The sequence below is a fragment of the Schistocerca americana genome, chromosome 3 (genome assembly GCF_021461395.2).
Source record: "Schistocerca americana isolate TAMUIC-IGC-003095 chromosome 3, iqSchAmer2.1, whole genome shotgun sequence".
Lineage (NCBI taxonomy): Eukaryota > Metazoa > Arthropoda > Insecta > Orthoptera > Acrididae > Schistocerca > Schistocerca americana.
In genome coordinates this window covers 477,942,256-477,957,810 of record NC_060121.1, presented here as the reverse complement: position 1 = coordinate 477,957,810, position 15,555 = coordinate 477,942,256, and positions in this window count along the sequence as shown.

Below are 15,555 nucleotides of genomic sequence, written 5' to 3'. Positions count from 1 at the left end.
TTTGAACAATCTGGTAAATATTATCTCATTTGTTGTATGTTTAGTTTAAAATCTCATTTCTGAGATATTTATAATTTTACAAATTGTATCAAAGAAACGTACTCTACCCTACTTTGTCATAGTTCTCACAGTAAAAATGTCCTTTGACAGTTTCCTTTACTTTGTTTAACTCGTTGTCATTACGAGTGACAGTTCTCTTTGCTTTTCTTTATCAGGTAACACAAATGAAAATCAGACAGTAATGCCAGTTTTTATCATAAGAAACACTGTTGTTCAGTACTAACGTAGTCTTCATAATCTGTAATTAAGAATTCCTGCAACATAGTTTTCATGTTACTGGCAATTCTTTCATCTGAGACATCTTTAATAAGAAAATTTCCTAAGTCACTATTAATAAGGCTATGCAATATAAAACAGTTCGCCCGATTTTCAAAATATTTCATGCACTGACAAAAAGCAAATAAACTTTGATATTGCTCAGATCATCCTCTAATAATTTACTCATTGAACTAATTATCTTACATCACAAAGCCTGTCAGCTTATTCTCCACTCCAGTGCAATATGTTAATAAATACTATTGCACCTCCACAGTTGTGAAATATAATTACAAATCTTTGTGTTATTTGCAGATTCAATCCGCCGAAGGGAACTGTTACATAAAAGCAGAAAGCTACTCGTAAACTGCTGTACTTGGATACGAAATTCTCGACAGAACTACGTAAGTTCAGATACTTATTTTCGAGAAATTTCTTGTAACGTCCTTCATTACCGTTAACTGTAGGTCCTATAAATTGCATAAGCGGCCTGGGCAGTTCGGTACATTGCGTTATCAATACTGAGGCAACGTACATGGGATTAAAAACTTCAGTAAATATCATACACTTTTGAATTTCGCGCGGAATGAATCAAGCTGTCCCTATAAAGACGAATATAAGCTTTCACCGTCTGCCACCAGGAAGCGCTACGAGCAGCAGACCCAAGGTCATCCGAGCGCAATCGATCGGCACCCAGATTTGCTGTTCCTAGATACAAGACACAAGTTATATCATCTACAAACACAGGCATATTTCACTCACGCACAACAGAGCCTGAGAAAGAAACTAATTAGTTGATTGAAGTCCTTAGACTCCAACTGACTGTTAATAACACGCTCACTGATCGTGAGGCTAATAAATTGATGTGCGTGAAAGTGAGAAAGGTAAAAACGGACTGAGTGCTGAATGTGACAAATTCACTATAGCAGTAATTCCGTTCTATGACAGATGTACAGAATATCTGCAAAAGTGGTTGGCCCCATGGAAAATTTAACGTGGTTTGTATGGATGCCTCATCAAGACTCGCCTGAGCGGAAGAATGTGGAATCAGTTATTATATGTCGTTTGTGTATAACTGCATCTGTAGCGGATGTGAAATGTTTCCATGAATTCTTCTGCCCCAAAAAGTCTGTGAATGAGGAACATGAATTTTCATTAATCTTCAGCCCCACAAAAAGTGGATCATATTTTGAGAAATTTTGACATTCTTCCCGTCATTTGGAACTGCTAAAAATTGTTCAGTTTTTTTTTTTTTCATTCTATCCCAAAGTGCAAATTGAGAAATACTTTAAAGGACTAATATGTCTGTGAACTCTCTTCGAGGTCTATTGCAAGTATAATACAGTTATAAGAAATATTGGTTGCAAAGAATTCCGCATGTGTCTAATAAATGACAACGATTATTAAGGAAGATAAACTCCATAGAAAAATATTCCTGAACTACCATTAACTAGGAGCAAACGGCGAAAAACAAATAATAAGTTATGTAATTGTATATAAATATAAAAATGTAGGAATAAAGCATATATTTTAGTTTGTTCACGCTTTCTCGACACACTATCCCCTTTTTCGAATCCTTACTTGGGGGTAGAAGTCAGAAGACTGTCAGTCTATGTAACTTAATAACAATTTCATATTCATTTAATTTCATATTCATTACTACAAACACGCACCGTATTTGAACGTGAGTATCTCGTTAACAAGCTTCCAGGAAACCTTCCACAGGCCGTTTCCAATTTCTGCGTGCCATTTCTACCATAGGATATGATCGGTACTACTGAACACGATGGCAGAAGCATTCCGCCGTGTCACCCTGCAATAGTCTAGTGCTTCTTCTTCAGCATCCGGAGCCCATCAAAGTTCACGGGTCAACAATAGAAGTACACTTAGTGGTTTTTAATGTAAATATTGCTACTGCAGTGTCTTAGATCTATTTGTTAAAACCTATATTAGACACTGTTTTTAGTTAGATAACTAGTTTCATGTCCACGGATAATTTGCACGATAAATCATAATAAAGTGGAACGAGTCGTTTTACACTCACATCACAAATTATTTTGTATTGATATTTTTTAAATGTACAAATGCGAGAGAATAATAGTGTTCCTTTTTCATTATAAAGCTTGAAAGTGGCCACCATTTTCCTTTACGAAGTATGGTAGCCCTAGAAATTAAGTAGGCGTGAAAGCTAGAATGAGGTTTCTATTACATGATTTAAGAAAATTACGCCAATTTACGAAGTATTTCTTTTTAAAATTGAGAACTAAGCCGATTATTTTGTCATTATATTGGCTATTGGTGTACATTAAGAAGCCATTGAAGATGTATACAGCCCAACAAATGAAAGCAGGCCCAGCTAGTGGTGTGTTGAAGCTCATTGGCATTAGTGTGGGAAGCAGCATAATACAAGAAAGTTAACCCATTAGCGTCCATTGTCCTCGATTGAGGACAGTCACTTTTTTCGAATATTATTACAACGTGTGTTACTTCTAACCAACAACGGACTTTTCTTGTGGTAAAATGAGGTTTCAGTACAGTTATTCATATTCAGTTCAAGAATGTCAAGAAGAGCGAAATGTTTTTGCAGAGCCAGCTGATTATTTCTATTTTTATTAGTGTTGCTGTGTCTGCTGTAAGACCATTGTCATTTTCTGACTGCCTCATTATGTAACACTATAATAGTGTGTGGTACGAGTAAAGTCCAAAATACTTCATTGCATTTTGTTTTTCAGTGCATGACAACTTGCTGTTCTCATTTAGGGATACAGGGCACTCCCATCGTAAATTTACAGTTTTTTACTTTTTTCAGATTTTCTTTGTCATGGTTCGCCATATTTTTAAATGTTGAAAAATCAGTAGATTACCTATTTTCCGAAGAAATTCCACATGTAGATGATCAGACAATGAGGAAAATATTGAAGAGTATTTGTTAGGAAATATCTCTCTAAGCTATATTATAGGTACTACTAAAATTTTACACGAAAGAAGACAACAAAGAAATTCCTCATGTGTCTTATAGAAGAGTCCTTAAAGAGGAAGTTAAATTACGTGATCTGGTTCCGAAATTTTTTTTCTCTGACTTAGGGAAGACAGCTCAGCTGAACTGAAAGAAGTTGGGTGATGTCACTCCTGTACAGGTTTTTGAACAACTCTTTCCAGAAGAAGTTGTAAGCATGATTAGATAGGAAGCTGAAAGATACGCTAGGGAGTGTGAAAAGAAGATGCCAGGTTGAAAACTGCAAAGGAAAGCCCAGAACATACTGTGGGAAGTGGAATGTTACAATCTGCATAGAATGCTTTCCAAAATATCACTTAGGCTGTAACTAAATTTTGGTTTTGGAAAGTTTATGGGTTAAAACTTTTATGAATGTGTGTTATTGTAAAATAAATAATAATTGTGAAATGTTATAATGAATGCTCAGTGTCCTCAAATGAAGACGGAGCAATTATTCACTTGTATGTTTGAAATGACCAAAATTTCCCCATATTTCATAAATTTGGTTGCCAGGAAACAGTTTTCCAAAAATTAAGAATATATGTTAATTAAAAAGAAATCGGTCACTAATGGACTAAACTGCTTTTAACGTTTGTAACTTACACATACACTGTCCTGACAGTGCACAAGTGGTGTGTTTTGACGTGTAACTTGACTAACGCGATTGGTGGTGGGGCGACGCACAGATAAGCAATTCAAGCCTGTGGAAATCCAGCTTTAGATATGGTGTATACAAAAGTGCAAATTCATATTTGAGTAATACGAAGTGTCGATAAATCTATTGGTTATGAACTGTAGATTAAAACTGAAGAAATAGCAAAAAGGTGGGAATTTAAGGAGATGGGACCTGGATGAACTGACTAAACCAGAGGTTGTACAGAGTTTCAGGGAGAGCATAAGGGAACAATTGACAGGAATGGGGGAAAGAAATACAGTAGAAGATGAATGGGTAGCTCTGAGGGATGAAGTAGTGAAGGCAGCAGAGGATCAAATAGGTAAAAAGACGAGGGCTAGTAGAAATCCTTGGGTAACAGAAGAAATATTGAATTTAATTGATGAAAGGAGTAAATATAAAAATGCAGTAAATGAAGCAGGCAAAAAGGAATACAAACATCTCAAAAATGAGATCAACAGGAAGTGCAGTATGGCTAAGCAGGCATGGCTAGAGGACAAATGTAAGGATGTGGAGGCTTATCTCACTTGGGGTAAGATAGATACAGCCTACAGGAAAATTAAAGAGACCGTTGGAGAAAAGAGAGCCACTTGTATGAATATCAAGAGCTCAGATGGAAACCCATTTCTAAGCAAAAAGGGGAAGGCAGAAAGGTGGAAGGAGTATATAGAGGGTCTATACAAGGGCGATGTACTTGAGGACAATATTATGGAAATGGAAGAGGATGTAGATGAAGATGAAATGGGAGATACGATACTGCGTGAAGAGTTTGACAGAGCACTGAAAGACCTGAGTTGAAACAAGGCCCCGGGAGTAGACAACATTCCATTAGAACTACAGACAGCCTTGGGAGAGCCAGTCCTGACAAAACTCTACCATCTGGCGAGCAAGATGTATGAGACAGGCGAAGTACCCTCAGACTTCAAGAAGAATATAATAATTCCAATCCCAAAGAAAGCAGGTGTTGACAATGTGAAAATTACCGAACTATCAGTTTAATAAGTCACAGCTGCAAAATACTAACGCAAATTATTTACAGACGAATGGAAAAACTGGTAGAAGCCGACCTCGGGGAAGATCAGTTTGGATTCCGTAGAAATGTTGGAACACATGAGACAATACTGACCTTACGACTTATCTTAGAAGCTAGATTAAGGAAAGGCAAACCTACGTTTCTAGCATTTGAAGACTTAGAGAAAGTTTTTGACAATGTTGACTGGAATACTCTCTTTCAAATTCTAAAGGTGGCAGGGGTAAAATACAGGGAGCGAAAGGCTATTTACAATTTGTACAGAAACCAGATGGCAGTTATAAGAGTCAAGGGGCATGAAAGGGAAGCAGCGGTTGGGAAGGGAGTGAGACAGGGTTGTAGCCTCTCCCCAATGTTATTCAATCTGTATGTTGAGCAAGCAGTAAAGGAAACAAAAGAAAAATTCGGAGTAGGTATTAAAATCCAGGGAGAAGAAATAAAAACTTGAGGCTCGCCGATGACATTGTAATTCTGTCAGAGACAGCAAAGGACTTGGAAGAGCAGTTGAATGGAATGGACAGTGTCTTCAAAGGAGGATATAAGAAGAACATCAACAAAAGCAAAACGAGGATAATGGAATGTAGTCGAATTAAGTCGGGTGATGCTGAGGGTATTAGATTAGGAAATGAGACACTTAAAGTAGTAATTGCTATTTGGGAAGCAAAATAACTGATGACGGTCGAAGTAGAGAGGATATAAAATGTAGACTGGCAATGGCAAGGAAAGCGTTTCTGAAGAAGAGAAATTTGTGAACATCGAGTATAGATTTAAGTGTCAGGAAGCCGTTTCTGAAAGTATTTGTATGGAGTGTAGCCATGTATGGAAGTGAAACATGGACGATAAATAGTTTGGACAAGAAGAGAATATAAGCTTTTGAAATGTGGTGCTACAGAAGATTGCTGAAGATTAGATGGGCAGATCACGTAACTAATGAGGAGGTATTGAATAGGATTGTGGAGAAGAGAAGTTTGTGGCACAACTTGACTAGAAGAAGGGATCGGTCGGTAGGACATGTCCTGAGGCATCAAGGGATCACAAATTTAGCATTGGAGGGCAGCATGGAGGGTAAAAATCGTAGAGGGAGACCAAGAGATGAATACACTAAGCAGATTCAGAAGGATGTAGGTTGCAGTAGGTACTGGGAGATGAAGAATCTTGCACAGGATAGATTGGCATGGAGAGCTGCATCAAACCAGTCTCAGGACTGAAGAACACAATGACAACACCATAAATTTGTTGTCAACATGTGATAACACTTTCTTTTTCTTTTTTTTTACCTTCCAAATGCGGCAATTTTGACAGTTGACTCAAGAGAAATGAATAAACTAATGATGCAAATGTGCATCAGTCCACACCAAACACTGATCTTGGGAGTGAACTTCAAAACTAATAAAAAGTGTATGTCACAGGAGAAAGCTTTGTGTGTGTGGTCTGGTTCATACAGGCAATGCCTAATAACCTAGTGGAACAAAACTTTCAAACACTGTATGGAAGGTAACCACTGTACTGACCTTACAACAGGTAGTGTTCTCCATAAATGCAAACCAACTTGGACAAGGTATAGTAGGTGTTAGCAAAGTGTCTGACAAAACTGGTGCGTGCAGTGGCCAGATGGTTGGAAATGAGACGATCAGCAGTCCACAATGCCTTGCATAAAAGGTTAAGGCTATATCCCTACAAAGCCTAAGGAGAAATCTCAGCATGAGCAGTATGCAGTGGATATGCAAGGCAAGAATGATGCAAAAAATGATTTTTATCATTAGTCCATTCTTTTTCATTGAGCCTGCCATAAATAGTGGTGTCTATCTGGGCATGTTACAATAATCTACTGTGCCACAATGTCATATTCCAGCAGGACAGAGCACCACCCCACTGATCCCTAAATGTCCACCAATTTCTAGATGAAAAGCTTCTGGATAAGTGAATTGGACAAGATGGTTCAATTCTATGGCCACCACACTCCACTGACATACCACTACACTTCTTCCTGTGAGTTTTTGAAAAGGATCTGGTGTACTGAACAAAGGTTAGATACCTTTAGGGCTTTAAGGCATGCATTCACTATGAATTTGAACATGTCACTATGCAGACCTAAAATCATAAATTGAGAGAAATGGAATTCTGACTAGACGTTTTCCTTGCCGCTAAGGGTGCACACATTGATATGTATGAGTGAGGAAACAAAACTTTATGAGTTATCTCATCACATGTGGAAAATCATTTGTTAACATCTAATATTGTGCCATAGCAAGCTGCCATGCTTTAAAATCCCCACTTGTGCAGCATGGATGGTGAAGTATCTCAGTGACAGAATTGTGCCACATGCAGTGCGACATAGGCACCACCCCGAAGACCTGCTGTGGAAGAGGAAGGAGTCTTCCTTTGGAGAGCGAGTGAGCCACAAGCAGTGAGCAGATACCAACAGGGGACGTGGCCATTGGATTTGGCTGCTGTGGTGGGACAGCGGCAATAAGGACAAGTCTAGTGGCTGAATACTTGTGAGACAGCAAGGCTGGATGCAGTTTGCTTCAGGGATATCTGGCTGGTTGTTTCCTAAGCAGAACCTGAAGACAGCGAGTTTTTCTGTGTGAGTGTGTTGTAAGACAGAGCTGTTATCTGCTGGTTGGATGTCTGCAAATGTTACAAGTTAGTGTGGGCTGTTGTATGTACTGTGTGTAAGTCAGCCTGATCAGTACACATCGTATTACTGGTACTGGCTGTGTGACTTGGGTTCACATCTCTGAATTCCTTATTATGTTGTTTAAGATGTCAGATGCCTGTTTGGTTGGGCACTTTCAGTTTGATGTCATTTGAGCTTCATTTATATTTCAGTAGCCAACCCCCTCCTTATTTAGTGTGTATTTCCTTTTAAGTTTTTAAGTAGAATTTGCCCCCTTACATAATGATTTTAATGTATGATAAAAATTACTGGCAATTTGTGGGTAACTTAATGAGCTGTTGAGTGAAATGAATTAATTCTTTACAGTGCACTTAGTTTTAACTGACTTTAATTATGAAGCAGCCCTGATGTTTCATGTAGAATATTTACAGTGCATGTGGTTTTTATACAATTTTTTGGGCATCTTGTTGTTTTTGTAACTTTTTCTATTCACATGCTACAGAGTTGACCCATTATATCATGATGTACTACTACTTCTGCTGGTAGATGAAACTGCCTACTACCACTCCCTCTAGTGATATAAGTATACTTTTAAATATATTTTAATCTTAAGTTGTAAAGATAATTTATGGACACCTTGCACATATGTGGCCTACTATACACAAGCCAGACCTTCACTATGACAAAACCACACAGCAGTTATCTAGATGGCTGGACACAGACATCTCATTGCATATAAAAAACAAAACTGGTGTGACATGCTGTTGTTATGGAAAGGTGTGGGCGATCACTGCCTTACTGGAGGTAGGTAGAAATGCCAATGACGTAGGCAGCCATCTGTTGTCAAATCTCATTATTAACAATCACACATGACCATAGGGTTACCCTGTAAATACAGGCTGGAGAGGGTGGCCATTACTCGGCTGTCTGGTACTTGCAGCTTGGCCCTGACTATGGAGATGGCGGCAGGAGGTGGTGGCCCCAGGCTCTGGGGCGACTGTAGGTGTTGCTTCACAGCCTGAAGACAGCAAACGTAGTGATGTCATAAGTACGGCAATGACCGACACAGGCTGTACGTCATAATAGGGCCCAGCTATGCCCATGATGATGGGGCGGTCCTGGGGGTTTCAACACCATGGCCCGGCACCGAGTTTGTGGAAGAGCCACAGTTCTATGTTGTCAGAAAACTTATGGAGAACAGGGCAATGACTGGGATCTGGCTGTTGTAGGATTTAGCAGTCAGTCAAACTGCTCAAGCTTCCTGAAGGCCGTTCCACTCCCAGGTCATTGGCGCATGGGCAAAGTGGTATAGAAGTGTTGGCATCTGCTGAATTGCAGTATCGGCAAGGACAATGTCAAGCGGGCAGTTTGTGGCTACAACCTAGTTTGGGGTGGCTTTCCATGTCACTAGAGTTCTAAGCCATTACATTACCACATGCCCTCAAGAATGAATCACTGATATCTGCAAGTTTAAATATCCACAACAGTAAGTGTAACAAATGATGAAAATTATGATAAACGGAAACTCAACACTGTGCAGCTGTCAAGTATATTGCAGAAAGTATGGTATGCACATATGTAGCACATTAAGACACAAATCTTCAATGGCAACGAATGTAAAAGATGATGACAAACTGCATCCTCTATCAAATGTAAAATGCATTATGTAGTCTAGAATGTTATTATACAGGCACTTAACTCAAAGGAATTTCATTATCAGTGTAAGCAGTGAGATGTCTGGTTTGACAAACAACACTCTTCTGGAGAGCTATTTTGGTAGGTCCATTCCAGGTTTTTGTATATCCGGAAGCAATTACTCAAAGGTAAATCCAAAAAAAATTGTAAAGCAGGAAAACATGAGCTATGTGAACACAACCTCCATTAAGTAAATATTTTAAATGTTTTGTGGTAGGATAAAATTTTGTATGGTGTTTGAAATTGATAGGTACTTTGCTTTATGTTATTCTGTCACTGCAGTTTCTTAATCAGGAAAACTAGCAGGTAAAAATTAAAATCAGGTCTATCAGAACAAGATATGACACTACTCCAGTATATGTCTTACTTGCCATATTTTCGACTGAACTGTATAAGGAAGTAGCCTAATACTTTTACAACTGAAACTTCATGACAAAAATGGATCATGTACCCACTATCTGGCCACAAAAGAGCACTCGCCTCATGGCTCAGAAGCACCTAGGAATGAAGCAACTGAGTCAAATTCTCCACCAGGGTTTCAACTATTTCTCATCATGCCCTGAAATGAAGAATACCCTACCCACTATTCTTCCCACTCCTCCCACGAAAGTATTCTGCTGTCCACCACCAAACCTACACAACATCCTGTCCCATCACTACTCTGCCCTGCTCCCAGCTCCTTGCTTCATGGCTCATATCCCTATAAGAGACCTAGGTGCCAGACCTGTCCCATACAGCCTCTCACCACCACTTACTCCATTCTGGCCACACACATCACCTATATCCTATCAAAGACAGGGCTATCTGTGAAAGCATTCGTGTGGTCTACAAACTGAGCTGCAGCCACTGTGCTACATTCTATGTGGACATGAAAATCAACAACCTATCTGTCCTCATAAACGGCCACTGACAAACTGTGACCAAGAGACAGCTGGACCACGCAGTTGCTGAACATGCTGCTCAACACAACATGCTACACTTTGATGATTACTTCACAGCCTGTGCCTTCTATGTCCTTTCTTCTTAAACCAGGTTTCCTGGATTGCGCTGCTGGGAACTCTCCCTGCAATATATCCACATTCCAATAACTCCCTGGTCTCCACCTTTGCTAGTCTCTGTCCTCCACCCACCTTGCTGCTCCCATTCCTGTGCTACACACCCTTCTATTCCACCAACACACCCCCTAGTCTCTCTCTTTCTTTTTCCCCTTCCCTAAACCCCTCCCCACCCTGAAACCTCCCGAATCTACCTAGCAGCCCTCCCTCTCACCACTATGTTCCTGCATACTCCTATAAGGAGCACAACACCCTCACCCACCCTTAGTGCTATCCCTCCCCCTCCCCGCCACAGTCTTCTCTTTACCCCCGCCCCTCAGACTGCTTCTCGCTTTAGGTGCAGTTGCTCACAGTGCAGCCTCTGTGACCAGAGACAGTGGTCGTGTGTGTGTGTGTGTGTGTGTGTGTGTGTGTGTGTGTGTGTGTGTGTGTGTGTGTATGAGAGAGAGAGAGAGAGAGAGAGAAAGAGAGAGAGAGTTGTGCTTGTATGAATGTGTGTGTGTGTATTCTAGTTAGAAGAAGGCCTTTGGCCAAAAGCTCATATTTATGGCAGTATTTTTGTTTTGCCTGTCTGTACCTCAACATTTCCCCTTTGTGGTGAGTAGCAGTCTATCCTTTTCATAATATTGGAAATTATACAACTGTTCCTCAGAATTGCTCTGTGTGTGTCCATGTCTGTCGAGAAGAGGAATACCATGGTGTAGCTCTTATTGCCACTATAATAACAACTGTTTGCACATCCTGTACCATTTATTTATTTTTTATCCTTTGATCAGTTCTGGTAGTAATATTGGATATATCAAGTTGCATTACAAAATATTTGGTGTCTACATAAGAAATGTAGATATTCACAATTTTTCAGGCATTTGTAAAGAAAGAGATTTAGAATTTTCACCATATATGTATATAATTACATACATGAATACACAAAGTAGTGCAGACAGAGTTAAGAAAAATGTATACAGTTGTGATACATACAGTAGCCAGAACACCAACCTTTACTGCCCTCATGTTCAGAAAAAAGCGGAACACGTTGAACATTTTGTCCCACATTAGCAGCCGTTCCTGGAGGGGTGCATCACATTCTCTCATGCCAACAATGCGCTGCCTTTCAAACTCATTGATATGATGGTATGGTTCACACATAAGTGTCTGTGAGGCATCCTGCATGTGTTCTCAAGTCACACTGATCCATTACTTTCAGTTTATAGTGAAAACGAGAGCTGCAGGCACACTCTGCTGGTAGGTGATGTTGCGCAGCAATGCTGATGTCGACCCTGAACCCACAGGCTGACATGGTTCAAATGCTAATCATTTCTGCCGAACATACTAATGTACATATCCTGTGAGTATGAATGTCCCATCTCTAGTCATTCCAGGTCTGTGTGTTTTTTTGAGTGTATTTACATGAATCTTCAGAAGAATCTCTTATTTAAGAATTCTGTGTACTTGCATCTATCAAAGGAAACTCCCCATCACACCACTTTCAGATTTAGTGGTAAAATGGCCCATGTGGATAACATGTCAAAAACTGAAGACAGATAAGCATGAAAACGGGAAGAAGGGGTACTGAATTGTGAAAAATGAAGCAAAAGAGAAACAGTGAATGGTCCAAGCTCAAGACGTGCAACATCAATCTAATTGGAAGAGACATGTGGTCACAATGTTTTACTGCAAAGCAGGAGATGCGTGTTTAAATCTCCCTCATGCACCATTTCCATCTGGTCATTGACATGCCTATCTGGTGTTTTCAGATTTGTTCCTGTATCCTGGTGTAAAACCCATTTGTTACAGTGAAGTGTACTGAATGGACCTGTAGTGAAAGTTGATTCTGCACAGCTACTCTTTTACCAGCCAAAAGGAAGTGGCTCTTGAATGGGAATCACAAAGTTTGAAGACAAGGTGACAAGTCAAACGAATCCTTGTCTGGTGTGTAATAAATGATGTTGGTGACACAGAGAGAGTGTGTGTGTGTGTGTGTGTGTGTGTGTGTGTGTGTGTGTGTGTGTGTGTTTGTGTGTGTGTGTGTGTGTGTGTGTCATATGATAGGAATCCCTTATTGATGCACCTAGCTCGTACTTCATAATGACAGTTTTTCCTATTCTCTGTCAACATTTATTTCTTTAATGTTTTTGAGGTTTTCCACATTTACACCATCCAATACTGCAGATGTCCAAGCAAACATGAACATGTACTGGAATTTCGGAGAGCGAATCTGATTCTGTGTGAAAGCTTGGACTTCAATAATAGACAATCAATCACATGAACAATGCTGCTCTGTGTATCTGTGAAGCTTTAGGAAATTGTAGAGCCTTTTTCACAAAGTATTTCACTTCTCTAAATCCAAACACATCTAATGGTTGCACAAGAGGTGTGCAACATGGAGGAATGGTAATCACGTGTACTCCCATGCCAAACCTGTACAACTGTGATTCACCTGCCCTATAGTTGTCAAGGAGTAAAGCAAAATCTTGGTTTGTGTAAGAACCAGTCACATGTTCATTAAAATCTTTCACAAGTCTTTTCTCCATTTTGCCTGATGCACTACATTTCACAATGACATTGAGGGTTTGCACAAGTACCCTGACACCTGTCACTAAACTTGTGCTCCAAATACACCATTTTCTTCCCTGCAAACATAAGTAAAATGTGCATAAAAGCAATCCTGTTTTGTTAAGGGCATATTGTATGCTGTAAATTAGGGAAATGCCATGACACTGGCATCACATCATCTCTTCTTTGTGTTCTCCGCATGATCATCGACATTCTCATCATCTGATACATACAGCCACACAGCAATCAGCAACATATCATCATCACCCTACTTACTATTTAGCAGCAATGTAGAAAAAAATCACACGAATATTGCACAGTCATCTGATCTCTATAGAAACTTGTAGATTCCGTAAAATTTTAAAAATGTTTGTGGATCTCGTTATCCAAGTTGCAAGCTATATTTGTTGGATTCATATTGCCCACATAATATCACTTACCTATTTATTTAACATACCCGCTTCCAAAGGCACAAACAGTCCACTGCTACCTAAGCAGCTTCAACAGGACTCCTCTCTCCACAATGCACTGTAGTCAACCGATGTCCTCCGTGTGTTTGTTTCAATGTTCATTTGTTTAGGCATAGCATCCTCCTAACACGTTATGGTTATTTCATCAGATGTACTGGTTACAGTGGGGTTCCAACCACTAGCAGATTTGTATCCGAGATATTGTGTTTTCACCAGTTCGCGATGCTGGGATCCAATGATTACATACAAATATTTTGGGGGAGTCATCATCCTTTTTATAAATGGGCGTAAAACAACTTTCACGAGAATACAAGCAAACAGGGCAGTTGAAGCAGATGCTCTTTATAGCAAGCTTGGGGACTCGAGTATTTCAGAAGTCAATTGCAGAAAGAATCTAGGAGTGATGGTAGACAGTTTCATGATATGGGAGACTCCTATAAATAAAATATGCTCAAAAATTAGTATGAATATATTTCTTTTGAGAAAAATGTCACAAACAGTTGATTATGACACTTTATTAAAAATGTATTATGGTCCAATTTATTCACACCTCTTTTACTGTGTACCTGTGTGGGGGCAGTACAGCTAATACACACATATGCAGATTAATTAAATAGCAAAAGAAAGTGATTAGGCACACACAAAACCTATCACCAAAGCAGTCCTGCAGAAATAAATTCAAAGAATTACAAATACCAACAGTGCCTATGCTGTACATAAATAAAGCATTTTTGTTCTAAAAAATAAACTGCACAGCTTTGCTGAATAAAAATATACATAATCACACCATTAAGTGTTGAGATAAGTATCACATTTGTACATTAGCTCAAGTTAAGTGACAGAGATGCAGATATTGATGAACACATATTTTTAACAAACTTTGAAGCATTATAAAGAACTTCAAAACACTGTCTACTTTCAAACAAAAACTAGGATGTCACATGGTCTTAGCCGGTTGTTATAGTGTAAAAGAGTTCTTACAAGGGAAACTTCCCACTGCACCTCCCTCAAATTTAGTGGTAAGATGGCCCATAAATACTGCAAACAGATGAAGCTTGAAAACAGGAAGAAAGTGAACCAAAATGTGAAAAAGGATGCAAAATAGAAGCAGTAAATGGTCCAAGATCAAGATGTGCAACATCAAGCAAACTGGAAGAGCCACAGTGTTATGGCTAGGTGGTCACAAACTGAAAGAGAATCGGCACTGTGGCTCAGTGGTCACAATGTTGAACAGCAAAGCGGGAGATCTGTGTTCAAATCTCCTTCCAGCCCTTTTTTTCACAAAATTATGAACTGACCATATGGTCACTGACGTATCTGTTCCCTTTCTGAAGTCTTTGTAGTTGTCATACTACAGTGGTTATAGAATATGAGTCATATGGTAAGACTATATTACCATCACAAATAAATGTGATGAACAACGAGAGCAGGCAAGATGCTGCATAGACTTGTCACAGAATTGAAAACAACAAATAAACAGGTATAAACTATATAACAACAAAGTATCTGAAGAGCCAAAACTTCCAAACTGGAACACAAACACCTGTGTAAAAAACCTGTGTAGAACAAATAGGAGACTTGTACATCTGGAAGCTCATGGCCTTGTAATCATTGGATCCCAGCATCGCGAACTGGTGAAAACACAATATCTCGGATACAAATCTGCTAGTGGTTGGAACCCCACTGTAACCAGTACATCTGATGAAATAACCATAACGTGTTAGGAGGATGCTATGCCTAAACAAATGAATATTGAAACAAACACACGGAGGACATCGGTTGACTACAGTGCATTGTGGAGAGAGGAGTCCTGTTGAAGCTGCTTAGGTAGCAGTGGACTGTTTGTGCCTTTGGAAGTGGGTATGTTAAATAAATAGGTAAGTGATATTATGTGGGCAATATGAATCCAACAAATATAGCTTGCAACTTGGATAACGAGATCCACAAACATTTTTAAAATTTTACGGAATCTACAAGTTTCTATAGAGATCAGATGACTGTGCAATATTCGTGTGATTTTTTTCTACATTAGCTGCTAAATAGTAAGTAGGGTGATGATGATATGTTGCTGATTGCTGTGTGGCTGTATGTATCAGATGATGAGAATGTCGATGATCATGCGGAGAACACAAAGAAGAGATGATGTGAT